The sequence below is a fragment of the Ictalurus furcatus genome, chromosome 16 (assembly GCF_023375685.1).
Source record: "Ictalurus furcatus strain D&B chromosome 16, Billie_1.0, whole genome shotgun sequence".
NCBI classification, from domain to species: domain Eukaryota; kingdom Metazoa; phylum Chordata; class Actinopteri; order Siluriformes; family Ictaluridae; genus Ictalurus; species Ictalurus furcatus.
Window position 1 is genome coordinate 15,713,575 of NC_071270.1, and position 22,825 is coordinate 15,736,399.

The 22,825-nt window shown below is 38.2% G+C and overlaps 1 protein-coding gene and 1 long non-coding RNA gene across 4 annotated transcripts in view; one reads left to right on the plus strand and one right to left on the minus strand.

Annotated features, from left to right (window-relative positions):
- Nucleotides 1–22,825, minus strand: part of cadm2a (cell adhesion molecule 2a) — a 439,927-nt gene that overhangs the window by 127,927 nt on the left and 289,175 nt on the right. The window lies entirely within an intron of this gene.
- LOC128620094 (uncharacterized) lies at nt 13,839–17,288 on the plus strand. The gene is made up of 3 exons (XR_008388071.1): nt 13,839–14,485; nt 15,262–15,351; nt 16,549–17,288. It is a non-coding gene; the product is annotated as an uncharacterized LOC128620094 (long non-coding RNA).

Consider the following 22,825-nt stretch of genomic DNA (forward strand, 5'->3'; position numbering starts at 1 on the left):
TGCACGACTAGCAGGGAGATGAGCACAAAGTCAGTATTGCCTCTGCATTCTGCCCCACCAAGTGAAGAACAGGTTTTACACAAAACTTTCTTTGAAGCATGAGTGGAGAACAATGCACCCTGGAAGTGGCACACTAAATGTGGCCTCTATCTGTTGCATGCAAACATAATGAAGCCACAGCGAGCTTTCATCCGCTCCATTGGAAGCCGCTGCTGGAATGGAAACAAGGCACAGCAAAACTTGGAAGGAAGGAAAAGATTGTAAGAATTTTAGCTTAGTTGAAGTATTTCAGAAGGTAGCTTTCAAAAGAGTATCGTCTTTTCCGAGTGATAAAGTGGGATACAGTGAGGATAGCACTTATTATTATATTTAAACATTTTTAAAGTTTGCATTCCTCTCATTTTTTATATGACAAAAAGGGAAAATGTTCTATTTTGCAAATTATCTACAAAAAAACAGAAATCCAAGAGGTTAAGAACAGATTATTGGTGTACCCTGTACCAGATAACAATCCAAAACTCCATCAAAAATATCAAATCAACAAAACATATTGTGTATGACCCTCTCAGCTTCCAGACCAGATATAAAGAAGGCAGTAATGACAGATAGATCAGGAGGAAGTGGGGGTGTGAGTTTTAAAGGGTGAGCATACAAGGTATTAGATAATATTTGTATCATATTTAGAAATGAAATTTATATCCATCTATCCATTTTCCACACCACTTATCCTGCACAGGGTCATGGGAAGCCTGGAGCCTATCCCAGGAGACTTGGGCCACAAGGCGGGGGACACCCTGGACAGGTTGCTAACCCACTGCAGGGCACAACTGAACACACTCTCACACACTCATACACACACAACAGAATATTTGGAAATGCCAATCACCCTACAGCGCATGTCTTTGGACTGGGGGAGGAAAACAGGGTACCTGGAGGTCACCCCCGAAGCACGGGGAGAACATGCAAACTCGGGTAAAGGCGGGAATCAAACCCCCAACCCTGGAGAACGTGCTAAATATCTTGTGTAAACCATTTACTTTGTCTTCCTTGTTTTATCTGAAGGATATGCAGCCTTGCACTTGACTGTATGTTACTGTATATATGGATTTCAGCTACAGGCAATGTTTTTTGAACTGAGATTTTCGCAGTTTTGTATGAATTAGGTATGATATGGTAAAGCAAAAAATCCAGAAGACTAGCACAAACGATTCCTGGCAAATTCAAAACATTTCTTCAGTTCTCCACTAACAAAAATGTGTTCCCATAAATTATATTATCCTGTCATGACATCTCATTCAATGTGTATAAATGCACCATAAAGACAGTTTGGAAGGATGGAGCAGAGATTGCTGGTGAGTGTAACAAGAATTTGGTTTCAACTGGAAGGTGTGTGTGTGTGTACGTATGTATGTATGCATATATATATATATATATATAATATGCATACATACATACACACACACACACACACACACATACACCTTCCAGTTGAAACCAAATTCTTGTTTTTTTTTTATATATATATATATATATATATATATATATATATATATATATATATATATATATATATATATATATATATTTATACGAATACAAATGACTAGTACCATTTCATCGGAAAGTAAAAAAAAAATCTATTGCATGCTACAACAGTAGATATTACTCCATGTTCACAAGAGACAAACCACAAGTGCTGCTTGTAGGGCTGGTTAGAAATATTAACAAAGCCAAATCTTAGTCTACTAACCATTGTGTAGTGTGCTCACTCTAATATAAGGCCATCTTGGCTAAAGATAACTTATTGTAAACTTTGATGAAAGTTCATGTACATTAATGTTTATTCAGGTTCTGTGGTTCACTGTCAAGATGCAGGCCATGAAGGAAGCACAAAAATCGACTACAGGAAATGGCACTGTGCCTGAGGATATTATAATACCTAAAGGCATGATGCCTATTTGAACTCAAAAGACTGGAGTCCTGCTTCCTCAAGTGCTCTGAGAATGCACCGTGTCTCTCTGTCTTAAGTAGTCGACTATGCAACAGCAATCGGGTCAGTCGGGGTCCCAGTTGTAATAAAACCGAGAAAACATGGCGTGAAGATGAAACCCAGTCAAGGTTTGCACATTTCCCTCATTTCATTTCACACTGCCGACCCATCACTGAGGAGACACAGCACTGGCAGAAAGAGGGAGGAATTTCACTGCTTTTGTGAATGAGATAAATGAAGAGCTGGCATACCTCACAGCTATGTAAAATGTGAAAATGGAAGAAAGCGGAGAAATCAAAAAGAGGGAAAGTGAAGGAAAGGAAGTGAGAAAGGATCAGAGAGAAGGAAGCAGACAGATGGATAGATAGAAAGTGAGAGTGACAAGGAGGGGCTCAGAATGAGTCACTCCTTGCATCTGACTGCAAGGGTTGGTAATGGGTGTTTTTCAAGGCTGTTAGGAAGTTAATCCTGCTGCATGCTGACGTAAGTAATTGCTGTTGTTTGTCAGGGAGAGGGCTACTGAACCTATAAGAACCAGAAAATGCAAAGAACCCTTTTCTTTGCAAGGTTTTCTGAAATAGCCAACACTGCACTATAGAGACACATTAGGATCTGGGCATTTTAGTGACACAGAAACACATTGCACACAGAAATTGCATGCCATTTAGTTTAAGTCCCTATAAGTACAGTAAAGTAAAATTACTTTACAGTGGGGTCTATAAGTCTGACACCATGAGTGAAAATGAAGAAGTTGAAGAAGCCTATATTTGTCACATATACACTACAGCACAATGAAATTATGTTTTTCTGCATATCCCAGCTTGTTAGGAAGTTGGGGTCAGAGTGCAGGGTTAGCCATGACGGCGCGCCCCTGGAGCAGAGAGGGTTAAGGGCCTTGCTCAAGGGCCCAACAGTGGCAGCTTGTCTGTGCTGAGACTTGAAGGCTTGAACCCCCTGACCTTCTGATCAGTAACCCAGAGCCTTAACCATTGAGCCACCACTGCCCCTTAATGCTCCTATTAAGCATTAATTTCTAACTTAATACAACAATTTTCATTACAAATTATACTACAGTGCTGTTGGCACCCTGTCCAGGGTGTATCCCGCCTTGTGCCCCATGTTCCCTGGGATAGGCTCCAGATTCAGGTGACCCTGAAAAGGATAAGTGGTATAGAAGATGGATGGATGGATGGACTACAGCGCTGTTTAATAGTTGATTCTGATTGGCTGACAGACGTTCTAAGCTGTGTAATTAATTATTATTCAGTAAATGCACAGCAACAAATCACTTCGCCGAGTTAACTGAAAAAGTTAGCCTACTGTCCACCACAGCACACAGAGCTAACAACAAACAAAATGAGAGACAATTTTGATTTTCTGAATCTTAGTTTTTATTTTATTTATTTATTTATTTATTTATTTATTTTAAAACATTTTCACAATGAATTTACATGAATTTCAGAATTTCTTAGTATTTGGTTTGTCCCTCTTTTGCTTTAATGACAGCATGCACTCAAGCTGGACTCCTCACATTTTGTGTATCTGAAAATATTGACAATATTATATAAAATCCTTCTAAATGTTATTTGAAAATGCAATGCAAATGTCTTTTTTTAATACAAACTTTGTTATAGATTTTTATTTTTATTAATTCTGAATTACTGAGTCTGTACAAAAACATTTTAGATTTCCAAACATTACTTTTCCAACATGAAGGCTACTGGAGTTTGCATGCAAAAATAAGAAGCAAGAGTTAAGAACCAGAGATAATAGCTGGTTAGCTATTATCCGTCTAAAACTGCACAATGTGTACCTGAGCCTACTATTTATTTTTTTTTAATCAAAGGGTCATCAAATCAAATATTGACTCTTTATAGTATTTTTTAAGGCAGAAATATGGTCTCAGACTTTTGCACTTTATATACAGCTGTATTAATAATTTTGCAGGCAGAACATTTTGAACGGCTGCATGCAAAAAATTATGTAGTTATTCTTAAGTTGATCATTTAATTCACTCTTATTAAGCATGACTTTGGATCATCCTGGGGGATTTTGAAGTTGAAGTATAATTTCAACCACTGTTCTACATATAGGATCTATATGTACAGTATCTTGCCTTTCAGTTGATGCTACCCTGGAAGAAATTACACGATTTGCTGTATTTAACAAACACTCAAAATCAATAACTGTGAAAGAATTTGGCTGAAGTGAGCAATATTCACTGAATACAATAAAAACTTTTTCCCCTTACTGATCCATACATACATCGCACCACACACTAATCTTTTGGTAAAAGCAAACCTGTTACTGAAGCTACTAGGGATGGATAAATCACTACCCTGGTTGTACTGGACAAGCAGATTATATTTCCAGGGTATAAGTGTTTTGTTTATAGTTGTCCAGTGAACATGTATTACCCAAAAACAATTGAAAAGAAAAAAACTTACTCCCTGTTGACTGTTTTCATTTGATATGTTTAAGCATAATGTGCTCACACATCTTGATGCTCTAACTATAGCACCTGATGCTCTTTCTTACTCCCTTCTGCTCTACACACATTGGCTGTAGTGTGATCTGTCTAACAGAAGAACGTTTTTCAGTAAACAATAATTAGCTTACATGGATGACATGCAGATATGTGGAAACACTGATGAAACTAAGCGAAATGAAATGCAAAATAACGTCCCTGCTAGCACAACACATACTCACCTTACAGAGAACTATATCAAAAGAAAATAAATATGCTTGCCAGACTGGAATATTATTTTTTACATGCAACTGAAATGTTGGTCAATTTTTTCTTTTTGTTGAGGCTATTTTTTATTGCAGCAAAAAAAAAAAAAAAAAAAGTTATCCAACACCTATCACCCATGTGAAAAACTAAACGCTGCAACCAAACGCTAACTGGATATCAGCCTTTCCCTTATTGGACAAGGATTTACTAGTACTAGGATTTACTCCTATGCTTTGGATCATTGTCCTGCTGCATAATCCAGTTTCGCTTGAGTTTCAACTTACGGACTGAAGACTGGACATTCTCCTTTAGGATTTTCTGGTAGAGAGCAGAATTCATGTTTCCCTCAATTATTGCAAGTTGCCCAGGCCCTGAAGCAGCAAAGCATCCCCACACCATCACACTTCCACCACCATGCTTGACCGTAGGTATGATGTTCTTTTTGTGGAATTCTATGTTAATGGGACCCCTGTCTTCCAAACAGTTCCAGTCAACAGAACATTCTCCAAAAAGGTTTGAGGATGATCAAGGTGTGTTTGGGCAAAAAACACAAATCAAAATCTTATCATATCTTAACAAAAATCTTATCTTTTGTTATCTTATCTTTTTTAGAACTTTTTTAGAAGAGTGTAGGGACTATATTCCTTCCCCAGTAATTCTTATAGATCCCTTAGTTTGTTTTAATTAATACACATTAATAGCTAACTATCTCAGCATATGTTATTACATTATGTTAACTACCACTTTCTAGCCTAGTCTTTTATATTTCTAGGCAACCAAAACATGGGACCAGTGCAAAGATATCATCTTTACTTACAAAAGACAACAGTTCAAAAGTTCAAAGTTCAGAGCTAGAAAACTAGAAACCTAGAAAAAAATGATAGAATTCATTAGCTGATATGACTAACTGTTTGCTGTTTTTTACATTATTGGATTTCACAAGTCATTAGAGCATATTGAACTTCAGGTAAATTGTTCTTTTGTTCTCACAGGATGAAATAAATGGGGTCATGTACTTTTATTGTAACTCATATTACTATATTAGTAGAACCTGGTTTAATCATTTTATATGTTAACTGTTTTTATTTATAGTCAGCACAGTTTTGTCCTACTCAAAGGACTTGAGTGTTTTTTCCCAGTAAATCACGATCCATTTTTCCAAAATAATATATAATTCAGCCAAAAGTAAATTTTTTTGGTTTCACCAGGGAATTTAAATCGACTACTAATGATGAAAAAAGTATTTGTCCACCCCTGCTGCCTTAAGTGGAGCATCAGCATACATTCCACAGAACAGATTTTGAATATGAATCTATTCATGACAGCATTACAAAGTTGTATAATGTTCAAATCAAGCCTCTCAAAGATAAGAGGTGTACAGCTTGATAATGAAAAGACAAGCTGAACAGTAGCCACTGGGATCACTTCAGAAAAAAGGAAGTAAACTCTAAATGGAGTTTAGGGGAAAGGGCAGGTTTGACGTGCAGCCTGGCCAGCGGCGACACACCCAACTGCACCACTGCTCATAACGTGAAGTGTCAGGAGAGATGAGCGGAGCACAGAGAAGACATGGATTAGGGCTCTAATGAGGGGTGCTGTGTCATGTAAAACATAGAGTAATTGAGAGCGAGAGAAAGGAAAATTCTAATTAAGGTTATAAATCACTCATGTCTGGATCCATTATCATAGCCATAGCTCTCTCGTGTGGGTTGCTGATCCTCCTTCCAAAAAAAGCTCAGCGTCCACAGAGGGGACAGAACTATGGACTGATGATCTAAAACTGAGGGCTGAAATCACTGAGATTTAAAGGTATTAGTCTAGTGTGGGAGCTGATATGCATAAGATGGAGTTTATTAGCATGTAAGAGAGAGTTTATTTTACTTTTTCACTTAATTTACTACAGACTGCTGAGCCAAATTTTAATGGACATCCATCTGTTAGGCATTATGCAAAATGGCTATCACAGGTATATAAAATAAACCGGGCAAAGCTAAAAGCATTTTGGCAACAAAGATTACCACTGCAGCAATTCAAATGCTTATTTTCAAAAGCAAAGCCACAGTTATTTTTGGATTATTTTTATTTTTCACTCCTGCCGAATTTACCAAAGATGCAACAAGAAACCAGGTTCAAAAGATGTTGAAGCAAACAATCCAAACATTGCTCAAGCTAAATTATTGGCAAGCAAATTAGCACTGTTCAACACTTCCCTTACCTCCTTTCCCTTCACTACCCACGCTGTTTTCGGCTTCTCATCCCTCTGAAGAAGCACTAAGCATGAGAACTGAGGCCGGGTGCAGAGTGTGAGTGCGAGTGTACCAGTGGGGGACTCGCAGGCTGTCAGGACATTCAAACTGACCTTTTTCAAGGTCATTAAAATGGAGAACACGAAACAGGGAGCGCTTTTCGGCGCGACTTGGCCTTTAGTTTCTGCACAAAGGGCTGTTGTGTCTGCAGATGACAACTGCAAGATCATATTATGGACCATATGGTGAACGTGTGCTTTTTTGAATCCTGAGATTTAAGCTCTTTAAAATATTGAGAAGGAGAATACAATAAGGGGTATTCAAGCAGGTCTTCATATTCACAAAACACACATGCACATCTGTTTATGTATTGCACACAATTGAAAGCATCATATGCTCCTGTTTCTTATCTTTCTGCACCACTCATGCTGGTATTAATTTATTTCTAATGCATAATGACCCAGAAATGAAATCCTATTGGACTGGAACACACAGGAATTCTATTGGAAAATGGAAAAGCTTTGCACCTCATAGAATATCTTGTCAAGGAAAGAAACCTTTTTACTATCAATATGTAAATGAAAGTAAAGGCACAGATTTGTACTTGAGGATTTCTCATTCAACAGTAGCAAGAAACTCTGAAGGGACATGCAAGGCTCAACCATATAGTAGATAAGATCAATAATGGGTCACCAGGAACACCGGGTACTGTATCATGTAAATGCATTGGGGGCCCTTCACCTTGTAGACCGATCGATTTACAACCCTTTCCAGGCCTTCAGAAATCTCAATTGATTTCCCACTTTGTAACAATTACTGAGTATTAGTGTGCGTGCACCAGCGCTTTAAGGCGTTGTAGAGGGACTGACGGTTTTAGGTTCGAGACGTCGTTTCAGCCCGTGGGTGGTGTGGAGGCAGTGTGGGAAATGGATAGAAGAGTGGGTTCATTTTTTACACTCGGCAGCTCTGTGCTGCCATTGCTCAGGATTATGGCAGGCTGACAGCCCCCGCCTTTGTGAGGAGATTGATGCTATACAGGCCTCTGCAGACTGAGACAGTATATAGCCTCAACCCTTTCTTTTTTGACAGAAAACTGTATTCTATTCTAACTCTCTAATTAATTCCCATTCCACCACTTTTCTTTTCAGAATAATTATCAATCTGGATTAATTCAGCTACTAAATAAAAGAAGGAAAATGTCTGAAAACACTCTGCAGATCTCTGAGAGACATTATATTCATGTTGCTTTACTCTTCATTCATGACAAGATGCCATGTGAAAGCCCTACTCAGGCAGAAGTGATGCAATTCTATCAATTTCCACTTGAAGAGGTGGAAGGCTCTACATGGGGATTATCTGTGTCTCGCAAGACAAAAATGTATTCCTTATTCCCCTCATGATGTAATGATTTCCTCGTTTTACGCATTTTCAGCCAAGGACAAGACAGCCATGACTAGTTCAGCCTGATCACTGATGACCTCCTGACAAGTTGATCAGCACGTGGAGTGGAGTCTATCAAGCAGTGTGAAAGAAAGAGATAAAGCCCATGATCCTTTCAAAGACTGTACTCCGTTCACCGGGCTGTAATCTTCTTCCACAATCCCCCGCAGTTTTACAACCTGATACCAAAATCTGCTTCTGTTTATTAGTTATCCACCCTGAGTGAAGAAAACTGGTCCAAAGGGTGGCCCTCGAGCTGAAAATTAAAGCTTATCAATTTAGTATATTTTCTTTTCTTATATATATATATATATATATATATATATATATATATATATATATATATATATATATATATATATATATAAATATTAGTAAAAGCTGATGGCTTGTAGCACGCAGTAACAGCAGACCTCAGTGATAGTCAAAATGTTTACAGATTGATATTATGTCTGAAATTCAACATGGTTCCTATTGCATTTTTAATAAGAAGACAAATATGGTAGGCTTGATTAAAGGTCTGAGAAAACTGTTGCTAGGCAACAGGCATACACAGATACTGAAAATAAACTAGCTGATACATGACTCTTAAGTTTTAGCTAGCTAGCACATAGTCTCAATCAGCTCCCTAGCTCCCTAGGTCATGAATCAGTATATTATGTATATGAGTTTGAACACTGGTAAGGACCCTGGTTCACTACACATTGAGACACTGATAACTAAATTTCCAGCGACATGACTACGAACTCGTGTTGGAAATGGCAACACTGGCATTTATCAACAACAGGCAGGACCAATATCTTTCTGACACTATATGTCATAGAAATTTAATCACACGTTTCTGTTATGGCACTTCAAGCAGGATCTTAGGCTAGCTAGTGTATTTTTTAAAAAGTCACCACTTAAAATTTTTTTTATTTGTTAAACTCAAACCATATATAGAATGTCAAAGTTAAAAATTGCTAACGTAAGTAATTTGAGAGCTACAACAACGATAACAAGGTACTTACATCTGTAGACAAAGTTGACTGAGAGTTTGTCCACCTTTTTTTTGAGCTGAGAGGCTTCAGAAAATATTAAATCCTTTCCAGTAAGGGAACATAGTAAGCAAACGTTCCAGTGCACTGGAAGGATTTTGAGATTGAGACAGCCCTTAAAATGGCTGACTCCCTGATCAGTGTCCTAACTACTACTGAACTAGGGAGCTGATTGAGATGGTGGTTAGTACTACAAGAGTGGACTATTCAACAAAAAAATCTGAAAATATGACTCAATTGGATAGTGGCTTGGAGACAGCAGTGATTGTGATGCAATCACACCTTCAGGCAAACAAATAACACAAATCTTGTTGCTGTTCTTAGCAAATGATCTACAACTAGTGTTGATGCTTACAGAACTCCTGCTGCTGTTTAATTTATCTGCATATCTTTTTGTTTAATATGCACACAGCAGGCCCTAGTCATTTCATATGAAAACAAACTTGCACATTAAATGCATTTGAAAATTAATTTCTCCTAAGTATATTCACATAATCATCATCAAAGCATTTGGCTAAAACATTTGCTGCAATTTTTTTTCTTCATTATGCCCAACTCTAGATAACAACACATCTTGATGTAGTCAAGCCAGTCTATCACTAGTCCCAAGAATACTGTACAGAAATAGGCCATCCACACTTGGCCTAATGAGCTGTTTATTCAAAGTGCAGTTTGCCAGCTCCCCACACAATCCACGCGCACCTCAAATGCCCCTGTAAGCTTGCTATGTGTGATATAACCATGCTGTGTGGGGCTTAGAGAGTTCTTGATTAATCGTCCTTGTCGTTTGGTATCAGCAGTGACAGCGCTGTGTTCCACTGATCTATTTTGAAATGCCTGCCTTCACTGTGGTGACTAATTGCAATTCAAAGCAGACAGAAAACTGATCACTAAAACAATTACTCTGATCGAGTAAATTGAACATCTCTTATCATTTGTATTTACATCATGATTAAATACAGGTGCATCCAAAAAAATTTTAATATCGTATAAAAGTTCATTTTTCCCCCGTAATTTTATTCAAAAAGTAGAACTTTCATATTTTCTAAATTCATTACACATAAAGTGAATTATTTCAAGCCTTTTTTTTTTTTTGTTTTAATCTTGATTACGGCTTACAGCTCATGGAAATCAAAAATCCAGTATGTCAAAATATTAGAATAAAGAATTTATAATACAGAAATATCGACCTTCTGAAAAGTATGTTCATTTATGCTCTCAATACTTGGTCAGAGCTCCTTTTGCACAAATTACTGCATCAATGCGGTGTGGCATGGCGGCAATGAGCCTGTGGCACTGCTGAGGTGTTATGGAACCCCAAGTTGCTTTGATAGCGGCCTTCAGCTCATCTGTATTCTTGGGTCTGGTGTCACTCATAGATTCTCTATGGGGTTCAGGTCAGGCAAGTTGGCTGGCAAATCAAGCACAGTAATATCACAGTCAGCAAACCAGTTACTAGTAGTTTTGCCAAGTCCTGCTGGAAAAGGAAATCAGCATCTCCATGAAGCTTGTCAGCAGATGGAAGCATGAAGTGCTCCAAAATCACTGGTAGACGCTGCATTGATTCTCGACTTGAAAAAACACAGTGGACCAACACCAGTAGGTGACATGGCACCCCAACTCATCACTGACTCTGGAAACTTCACACTGGACTTCAAGCAACTTGGATTCTGTGCCTCTCCACTCTTCCTCCAGACTCTGGGACCTTGATTTCCAAATGAAATGCAAAATTTACTTTCATCTTCCCCATGATTGTGGTTGTGTTTACTGAACCAGACTGAGAGATTAAAGGTAACCTTTGTAGGTGTTTTGAGTTAATTAGCTGATTAGAGCTCTTCTCAGGTCGACATTTCTGTATTATAAATTCTTTATTCTAATATTTTGAGATACTGGATTTTTGATTTTCATGAGTTGTAAGCCATAATGATCAAGAGTAAAACAAAAAAGGCTTGAAATATTTCACTTTATGTGTAATGAATCTAGAATACATGAAAGTTCCACTTTTTTAATTAAATTACAGGAAAAAATTTACTTTTCCATGATATTCAAATTTTTTGAGATGCACCTGTATGTAGATATGTGTTTTGATAAGGTGTCATGGAGTATTTACTCATGATCAGAAGGACTGCAGTGAAAAAGGGATACAATGGCTACACGTGGGTGAGTGAATGAAAGTCAGGGAGAGAATAAAAAGAGTTTGTAAACTGATATATCCATGTTGAAGCCACCTCCTGAGAGACCGAGGTGAGGGAGGAACACAGAACCACCTGCCCCAGGAGGAAGGCCTCAGAGCTAGGGTGGCTTTTCAGATCTCACCCTCTCCAGACTTACCTGACAATCACTGAAACACATAGTCTGACAACAGTAAATCCTCTTAACAGATCCTTTTATGTCACACCATATGATTTCAGCGAGAGCCGGTCACTTTGTCTCATTTTCAGTCTGTCACTACAAGACGGCGAGAGAAAACAAACCCGATTTGTTGACTGTACAGGAGAGAGAGAGAGCGAGAGAGAGAGAGTAATCATGTCCCTGTAGTAACCATTTAACTGACAAATAATAAATTCAATCAAAGGTATCACTTAAGATTAACATTTGAGGTCTGAAGAAATAATTAAACATAATTGTGTACTTCATGGGGGGCATGGAGGCTTAGTGGTTAGCATGTTTGCCTCACACCTCTGGGGTTGGGGGGTCGAATCCCGCCACCACCATGTGTGCGTGGAGTTTGCATGTTTTACCCGTGCTTCAGTGGTTTCCTCTGGGTACTCCGGTTTCCTCCCCCAGTCCAATGACTTTTTTATCCACATGTGTGTTATGCTCTATTCTCATGTTAGCATGCAACTGACAGGAAACTGAGTCAGCCACAGAAAAGTCTTCTTCCACACACTACCAGCATTAAACACTGTACATCCCTGAAAGAACCATCAATCAAAAATCAATTTGTTTCTACTTTTTACAGTCGAGGAACAAAGCAATTTTTTTTTTTTTTTGCTTTTTATTTGAAACGGAACAGCTTGAAAACCTAGTGATTTTTGTCAAAGCACATTGCATTACATTCCAATCTTTGAAAAGATTTTTGACTAAAAGATCAACTCACATTGAATTATCACAGCAATCTAATTCCTATTAGAAAATCATTCACTTTAGCTCATGTTAAGTAGCTATCATAATATAGCCATAAGGAGGAATAACATTTATGGTAAACAACTGGGTGGTAAACATTTAATGAAGTAGCAACTCTGTAGCACAGAGAGAAAGAAACATAGAACAGAGGCACAAAACCCAGAGAAGGAGACTAAAAGAGCGTGAGGAGATGTCTTTCAACCCAAACTTTGTGCGAGACGTTTAATGGTCCAGAGAGTTGTGCCCAGCAGCCCAGCAGCAGATGGTGAAGCATTCGGTCTGATTCTTGTTATGCTGCCGTGCTATTGTGTCACTCTCTTTCTATTTCTGCCACACTTTATCTGTCTCTCACTCTACCACCTGCCCTGAATATCAAATATCACTCTGGCACCTGGGCAACTCATCTACTGACATCATCAATGTAAGTAAAGGAGGGGACTTAATCCATCCCACTCTATAGACTGCCGATGTAGCAACAGCGAGTCATCTGGTGCCATATGCTTCAACCCCATCCACACCACAGGTCATTAATGCCACTTCTTTAATTATTTAAGTTTAATTAACCTGTCTCTGCAGCTTCACTGGCTGCAGCCTAAGAAGAACCTAACAGAGAGCACTTAGCCCTGCCAGAATCCTGTCCTTGTTAGAAATGCTAGGCATTGAAGAGATCAGAGAGAAGAGATACTCTAATCTTTCTCAAACAACACAACAGACTACATGGATGTCCGACAAAACTGTTGGAAAGCATCTCAATGACAGATTGTCCTGGACTTGTGCCACTTGTGTAGTATTCTATTATGACAAAAATGAATAAATAAATAAATATAAAAAAAGAAAGGACAGGGGGTTGAAGTGTAGTCCAAAAAAGATTTAAGAACATGTGTTTAATACCATTTCATTAATTGATAAAGTTAATATGTTTCAGTAAGACTTTACATAAATATAGTTCCATAGGGCTACATAACACTGTCCATTACATTACTGTACATTAGTCCTTCATGACAACTGATACTAACCTATACTCCTTGGCAAAAAAAGGTACAAAATAGATGGAGTAATTTAGCTAAAAAAAAAATGTTATAACACTAATCTCATGACTTGGTTATTATGTTAATGTGATTAAAGCAGCCTGACATTCTGTTGGAATAAGCCTTTATCCATATTTATTTCAGTACAGTATATACTAGTCATGATAAGAAGGTTATGCAAGTGTCATGTAACCTTATGAACAGTAGTCTAAATAGTTGCATTAAATGAAACAAAAAGCCTCTTTGAAAATAAAAGGAAAAATCAAAGTATTTTAATGAACTACATTCCATGACCTTTTGCTGGCCTTTTTCTCAAACTAACATCATCCTCTTACATAGTACTGCCTCATGGGTAATAAGGTTAGAAGCCTATGCTGGCAATTTCTTTCTCCTTTTCTAGCATATTTTGTGCAGCTACTCCAGCTAAATACAATTACTGTACACAGCGGAGCGGAGCGGCGAGGATCCGCAGGGACTGCCAGTAAACAAGATGCAGTCAGGAGGTGCGAGAGAATTGTTCTACTGCTACCTAATTTAATTGGCGCTGCCTCCCTGGCCAGCCCCGGGTGACCATTACACAGAATCCGTGTAGACGATGTGGTTAAAACCGCTGGAGGCCACAGAGATTCATCTTATTTCTGTTATTTTCTCCCGACAGACGCTGTTTTCTCATTCTCTTTGTCACAAATGAAGACTACATTGAGATAGAGAAAGGTTATCTACTGCAGTGACAGGTTCATGAATGCTACAGCAGCAATACAGAATAAACAGAGATGGAAGCAGACAGGGAGTGACGTTACAGTGTCACTGGCAGACAGAGAGCGCAGCCACTGCTATATGAGACTGTATGACCCCGACTGGGGCATGGAGCCAAAGATACTCAGGTGTGTGCTGGACAGAGACTAGAGACTGCTCCACTATAGCTGCTCAGCTGCTCCACTATAGCCTCACGTGATTCTCCACTCAGCCAGCTATCATAACCTATCATCATCATCTCTGGCTGATTACAGTCTGTCTGGGTACATGTCTGCTTTTCAGTCAAAAATTCCCAACAGATGCCATAGTGGAGCACACCAGGGATCTGTTCTAGAGTGCAACATATTCTTTGTTTTCTACCAAACCTGTTTCCTTTGCTAAAATCATCTGGTGACATATTTACCATAAATTGGTTATGGATGTATCAGGGGATATTAGACATTGGTGTCTCAGTGGAAATACTGCTTTGGCTCATCATTCATTTCTGTTCTACTTGTTGCTAAGTGCATGTGCAGAGTGTTAACGAGCTGATTTCCAGCTCAAAGTGCACTGTCCCGTTTTTATGGGAGGGCCTGACTGGCAATAATAAACCCCACCGGGCTTTGGTTCACCAGAACCAGAGTCCCACTTCGACAATAAACTCCCCCCTCTTCAACTCAGCCAATCAGGTGCATTTCCCATATATATATATATATATATATATATATATCACCTAGTGTGAGCCCTTAACCACTCATGCAAGCAGAAGCTCTGACAGACTCTGACACCTTGACTTATTGCTAATATAATGTAATATCAGACAATTTATTCAGGCTGATCCTGAAATCCTGTAAATCTTTTAACATATAGACATCTACACATTGTATATATCCATTTAAAGTAGCATTTTAATCCTCTTTCTTAGAAGCAGTGTCCAACTGCTTCTGTTCCCACTGTGATTAAAAGCAAAAGCCCCAGCTTGAGCTGCTAGGACAGACAAGACTTGTTAATCCAGGTGAGAGCTATACAATCTGATGTGTGTGTGTGTGTGTGTGTGTGTTTTCAGTATATGGGTGTAAAATTAGCTGTATCAGTAGCTGTTTAGGGCTCCATCCAATTTAAACCCAAAGTGGTCTATGTGTTTTTTATTTAAAATGAATAAATAAATTAAATGAACCACTATGAGGTTGCCAGTAGAGTCAGCATGGTGTGTGAATTCTGGCTCTGACAGTTTCTCAACCTCAGAAACATCACTCAAGTTAATAATTCTTCTCCACTAGACATGTGTGTGGGACTGTTTTTAAAAAAATCCTGCTCAAGAAATAATTATTTTTTGTTTGTACCTTGCCCGCAAGATTTTGTAACCAATTTGGTTTGTTCTATTTTCCAAAATATAAAAAAAATATACAATATATACTGCAAAACATTATATATTAGCAAGTGAAGATATCTTGAATAAACTTTATTATATAACAAATAAGAGCATTATTTCTGTACATATTTCTGTACTCATTTCAACCTTAATTTTGTCTTATTGTATTGGCAGATATTTTTGCTTCTTTCTAGAAAATAAATGCTTGAAATAAGCTAAATTATCTGCCAATACAATAAGTCAATTTCAAGCTTAAAATGAGTAAAAATGCCTTGATATTTTAAGACTGTCTACTACGGTTATGTCCACATTAATCTGGATAAATTTGAAATAATTGAAAAACCTTCCCTCCACACTGAGAACATTTTTATCCAGCGGAAATGGAGCTTCACGGTGTAGTGTGGAATAAAAAACTATATTCAAAAATTATGTATTTTTGGTCATGTGACCCATTCTACTCAAAACAAACAAGATGTCGGGTGAACATATACTGCAGTTGTGCCTACTATCCAGTTTGATAGCTTTGTTAAAGATTAATGTCACTTTGTACAACCTTCAGATTGCATTTTTTCAAAGGGGACAGAATGTTCACTGGCAATGGCTATTTGGCGGTGGAACACAAGGACAAGTGCGGAGAAATTAAATAAACGCCTGACGGAAATGACGTAGACCAAAGCTTCTTACAGTTTTACGCATGCATAGTATAGGGATGTAAGCATTTTCAGACATTTCAGTGTGGGTGAGCAATTTTTGGAAAGCGTTTGAAAATACCAGTGTAGACAGAGAGCGTTTTTAGGTGGTAGAAGAAAAATCCTGAACTAAGTATTTTCATTATTCTAGATTGCAGCCGTTGGCAACAGGAGAAAGAGCTGCGAGGTGTGTGGACCCTCAAAGGACTCAAAGACACAGACCTCATGCAGCAACTGCAAAAACTAGTACACATCTGTAGTACACATATGCCCAAATTCTGTCCATCATGTGTTGTGTAGACAGGCATGCCCATGCACACACACAATTTTATGTTATTTCAGATTTATTTGAGAGATGTTCATGTTTTGCGTTTCTATTTGTTGTTCATCACCTGTATTTGCTTTATGGCTTTGATTATAATAAAACAAAGGAGATAATCAACTGAGAATATCAGTTCAAAATAATAAACATCAATGAAAACTGTTTCAGTTCAATTTTTCCTAGATAAACATGATTTATGATGCCCAAGTCTTTATTATAGTGGATTTTTTTTTCTTTTACATAAATTATAACTTTATCACAAAAAAATGAATGACACTTCCATTGGTAAATGTGATGTAGCAGAGATTAATTGCAAACATTAATCATATATGATATCTATATTGTTTAGATTTGAGATATACGATATATGTTAAGGGTTTTTTAAAAATGCATTTTTAAAATTTATTTCTGTATTGCTTTTAAAACCCAAATAATGTCCCGGGTCAATTTGAGGGTCCAAGAAGTGAACACCACACAAGGGTTAAATGAAAATGCAGTTTGTAGATCTATCCTGATTAATGTGGACGTACCCTAAAGAAAAATATTAGTTACATTTGCCTATATTCAACATATTTTAACTTGCGAAGATACAGTATCATTTTCTGCAGTGTAATTTAAACTACTGTAATGGGTCATATCTGACCACACACTTGCACTTGAATGAAAGTAAAAAACTCCCACTCGCACAACTTTTTTTGTTGTGTCCCATGGGATCCCAATCCTTTCTAGGAGAAAAACAAAACCAAACAAACCAAACAAAGCAAAAACAAAATTAATAGTGTGCATCCTATTTGTATAATTTGTATCTGTTCTGAATATTGTATTCATGTTTGGTTACATTCCTAGTTATTTACTGTTGGTCATGTTCTTTGACCTCTGACATCTGGCACCAATGCCACAGAGTTTCCATCACACATGCACGCATGCACTATGGGTGGCTAGCAGTCCACCCATAATCAACCCAGTGGAGTGCAGGTTTGTTATGTGAGGATGTGATGGGAATGTGATGACAGTTAGTTTTGTATAAGAGAATCCTTTGTGTTCCCTAAACATATTGCCCATATTGCGCTGTTAGAAATACTCCTGACCTTCCAACACTGTGAGGTGGTTCTTAAGGTTAAAATTGGATGTGATTGTGTTTGGACATGGATGTACAGAATCTAAAACATGCTTACCTATAATGTGGAGACATGAATCAATCCAAGTGGCACATGAGGAGAGAGGGAGGAGAAAAAGACAATAATTAATACTTATCAAACTCAATTAGCATCCATCATAAATAGTATATCAACAGACATTAGAAATAAAAACATTAAATAGACATTAAGTATTACTTCTGGTATGTTAATACAATATATATAATAATAATAATAATAAAGTAGTATAGGATGCATATAGGTATATGGTGGCACTCAAATCTATTTTCCTGTGCAAAGCATAAGGCAGAAGAAACACCAGTATCTATTTATACAGTAGATATGTTTTTGTCAAAGATTAAGTTCTTAGAACTACCCAGCACCTACATAAGACCCTCATTATAATTGAAATAAACTTGCACACACATTTATAAAGGGTATTCCAGAAGTACTCTTGCAACCCCCTGTTTAATCCTGAGCTCAAGATATTGCCTGTGTAGAGATTCACATGTGTCCATGTGGGTTTCCTCCAGGTTCTGTGAGCTGGCTACACTAAATTGCTCTGGGATATGATTAAGTGTGAATATGTGTGTGCTTGGTGCCCTGCAGTGGCCTGCAGTCCCATACATGATGTATTTCTGCCTCCTGGTGTTATGGACATATACATAACACCTAGATCAAGTGGCATAGATTTTGTAATGGCATAAGGATATGTTTTGATATTTTCCAGAATTCACGAAAAGTCAGGTGCTCTGAAAACTTTAAAAACTACTGATGAATGTAGCATTTATGACAGCTGACACCTACTGCAATAATCCTTTATAAATGGTTATGTGAAGGGTCCTAAAGGGCTTATGTAGGTATGATGTGGCTCTCAGTGTTACCTATTTTCCAAGTCCTGTCAGGTCAGAGCATATTTAGAGGAAAACAGTATGTGTATGATTTGTTGATTCCCTGTTCCTGTACAGTATGTACCAGGGAATTGTACCCAAATTTTAACCACAGCACTCATGCATGGAAAGCTGAGCCACGTTTTTATTCCATCTGCCTGCTGGGACAGCAATTTTGAATTATGCATCACAGATTCCTAAATGTCCAATTGATTGCACAATCCAGAAGCACTTCTTCTGAGTCATTACAGTTTTACGCATGCACAGGCAGTAAAGGCTTGCTTTATTAAAGGTGTGAATCAACACTATGTATGATAGTGTAATAATGGAATGGATATGTTAGAGATGTAGAAGAAGCCTATAAACCTGTGTAAAAGAGAGTGGGCGTGCAGGGGTGAAGATGTTCATGTTTGCGATTGTATTCTGTATGACTGACAGAGGGTCATAAACTGATAGGAGGGACAGAGAGGGGTACAAACACAGACCATCCATCAACAATAATCTGTGCTTTCTCTTAGCTGCAGTTTGGAGAGCTGAAAGTGAAAAGGTCAAGCCAAAGAAAAACAAAAGTACTACAGAATGCCTGCTCCATGCTAGCAACTCCATCTAGTCTGTCAGATGGTCAGCAGTAAGAACCAATAGGAGACGAGGAAAGGAAGCTTCCCTGCCACGATGGAATGGCGCCAACATTAAGGATATTGTGTAGCGTCTATGTGTGTGTCCAGAAGTCAGTATTAGAGAAGGGCAGGGTGTAAGGGGTCAGACATGCCTGGAGAACTGGAATCATTGTCACCTGCTCTGCCAAGGCCCAGCATGGCACCTAGATAGCCAGCAGCTAAAGGCCAGAGCACTGAGTGTGACCCTGAAACAGACACACAGCCAAAGACTCTGGCACACAGCAGATAACTACAAAAAGTATTTTAAAAAAAGTGGACTAGGGAAAAAAATTGAAAGACAGAGACATGGACCTAATTCAGAATTACCTGTGAAATTCCTGAACTTACTTTTATACACAATTTTTTGCATTTTTTGCACAAAGCATTTTGACATTATTTTCATACTAGCAATCAACAAATCAACAGTAAAACATATGATTTGAGTTTTTCCTCAAATTTATGCATGATACTAGTAAAGTGACGAATCCAACAAACTGATTCAAATGATTCCTCGTACAACTCATAGGGGCATGAGGTAGGAACTGAAGGAAGGAACTACAGTTGTGAGTTGTGGGGACGTGATGAAACGTAGGACATGTCGTCACTTCCCCACTCACAACTTTAGTTCCTACCTTCAGTTAGTTCCTATTTACTGTTTGATGAACAAAAATGAAAGAAAAACTTATGTCATATTTGACCTCTCATTAAATGTGACGAGATATTACAAAGAAAAGTAAATCATGGAAGGAAGTAGCAGAGACTGTTGGTGGCTCTAGTAACAGTACTTAGCTTATACTGATGCATGAGTTGCTAATCTGCCAATGAAGCTAGTGGAAAAGCCTAGCATGTAACATGTACAGTAACATTTGGCTACTACAAATTCTTATCAGACAGCCATAAAAGACAAACTATACTTGATATGAGTGACTTGTTGCTTGCTAGTGTGGAAGTATGGTTATACAATTAACCAGTTTCTTTTCTGTTAATTATTATTGTTATTTAACTAAGTTAGTTAACTAAGTTAAGGAAATGCCATTTCTACAATTAGACAGCGTATTTAGAAGCCCTTTCAGCAGATAATGTTATTTCCTGAAATCTTGGGCCCAGTGTGATATCCCACTAGCGGTGAACAATTCCCACATTGCTTTGTTAGTCACCAAAATTGCATATGTTGCCTCCTTGTTCAGTAAGCAGCTGTAGCAGTGATCCCCTTTGCATGTTTGTCATAGACGTGTGAACACAAGAAGCAGTAATCGGCATTTGAGCAGCACCGATTGCCTTTTTGTTTGTTGCAATCTTCCTCCGCTATTCCACTCTATTAGAAAACATTAATCAACTCAAATGTGGCATGACCTCTGACTTTTCTCCTTTCGTGATTTTCATGGCTATCAGATGGTGGTTGCATGAATTAGGTAGAGGCTCGCCTCGAGTGATCCAAAGCTCCTCTGTTCAAAATCATGGGTAGTTGCTGGCTCTTTCATTTGTGCTTTCCCCACCATTTCCATTGGCATGGCTATCAGGCTGGGCTCGCAGTGCTAATGCCAGGCAGCTTAGGGTTTTAGATTTGGCTGGTAATTCATTTCTCATCAAGATCCGTGATGCCGCAGCAAGAGGGCGAGGCTAAACTGCCCAATTCCAGCCGCGAACTGGCACCAGAGGCCCTTCTGAGTAGATCCGGTGCCAAATGGGGCCCAGTGGTGCCCAGAAGAAGGGTAGGGATGAGAGGAAGGCACTCAAATTCAGAGAACTGTACTACCATTTGGAGTCATCTGGCTGGCGAGGAAGAGGTGACCTTTGGGTGTTGGACATCTATCATAAGTAAAAAGGTTAAAAAGCAGACCATTTGTTCACTTTATTAAAATATTAGTATTCATTTTAAGTACATTTTAAAGACAAATAAATCGTATAGAATTTCATGTGCTGTAGGCTAAATTTTGGAGCTAAAAATGCTAGATGGACAGTACATGCCTATGAGCAACATTTGCACTCACTCCATGCCCTCAAAAGACAAACTACAAGTGACACGAATGACTTGTCACTTGTTAGTGTGAATGCAGGGTTATATATAGCCTGTAAAGTTTCTTAACAAAACCTTATGTCAACAAAAATATTGACATAAAAAATAAAAGGTCAGATAGCTGTAGGAATAATCTTTTGTACTTGCAAATGATTTTTGCCAGTTGTCATATGATTTTTGCCAACTGTCCCCTATATAAGTAGTGTATAGCCTTATATACAATGCTTTGAAAAAGTATTTACACCTTACTTATTTCTTCTGTTTTGTGCATATGTCGTACTAAATAGATTTAGATCATCAAACGAAATACGATATAAAATAAAGGCAACCTGAGTAAACACACAATACAGTTTTTATTATTATTTTTTTTTATTGAAGCAAAAAAAAGTTATCCAACACCTATCCAAAAACTAACTGCCCTCTTAAACTTAAAATCTGGTTGTGCCACCTTTAGAAGCAGTAACTGCAACCAAACGCTTCCGATAACTGAAGATCAGTCATTCACTGCGCTTTGGTGGAATGGTGGCCCACTGTTCATAGCAGAACTGCTTTAGTTCAGTCACATTGGATGGTTTTCGAGCATGAACTGCCTGTTTAAAGTCCTGCCACAGCATCTCAATTGGGTTCAAATCAGGACTTTGACTAGGCCATTCCAAAACTTAAATTTAGCTTTTTTGCGTAATTCAGATGTGGACTTACTTCTATGCTTTCGATCATTGTATTGCTGCATAATCCAGTTGTGCTTGAATTTTAACTTGGATTGGAGACCGGACACTCTCCTTTAGGATTTTCTGGTAGAGAGCAGAATTCCCTCAATTCCCTCAAAAGTTGCCCAGGCCATGAAGCAGCAAAGCATCCCCACACCATCACACTTCCACCACCATGCTTGACTGTAGGTATATATTCTTTTAGTGGAATTCTGTGTTTGGTTTACGCCAGATGTAAAAGGACCCCGTCTTCCAAACAGTTCCACTTTCGACTCAGTAGTCCACAGAACATTCCTCCAAAAGGTTTGAGGATCATCAAGGTATGTTTCGGCAAAATTCAGACGAGCCTTAATGTTCTTCTGGGTTAGCAATGGTTTTCACCTCACTACTTTTCCATTTTTGCCCAGGGCCTTTCTGATAGACAGTAAACATAAACATAAACAGTGACCTTTTTTGATACAAGAGAGGCCTGTAGTTCCTTTGATGTTGTTCTTGGCTCTTTTGTAACTTCCTGATGAGTAGTTGTTGTGCTCTTGGAGGAATTTTGGAAGGTCGGCCACTGCTGGGAAGGTTCACTACTGTGCTGAGTTTTTCCATTTGGAGATAATGGATAATGGCACTGTGGTTCTTTGGAGTCCCAGAGCCTTTGAAATAGCTTTGTAACCCTTCCCAGACTGATGTATTTCAATCATCTTCTTCC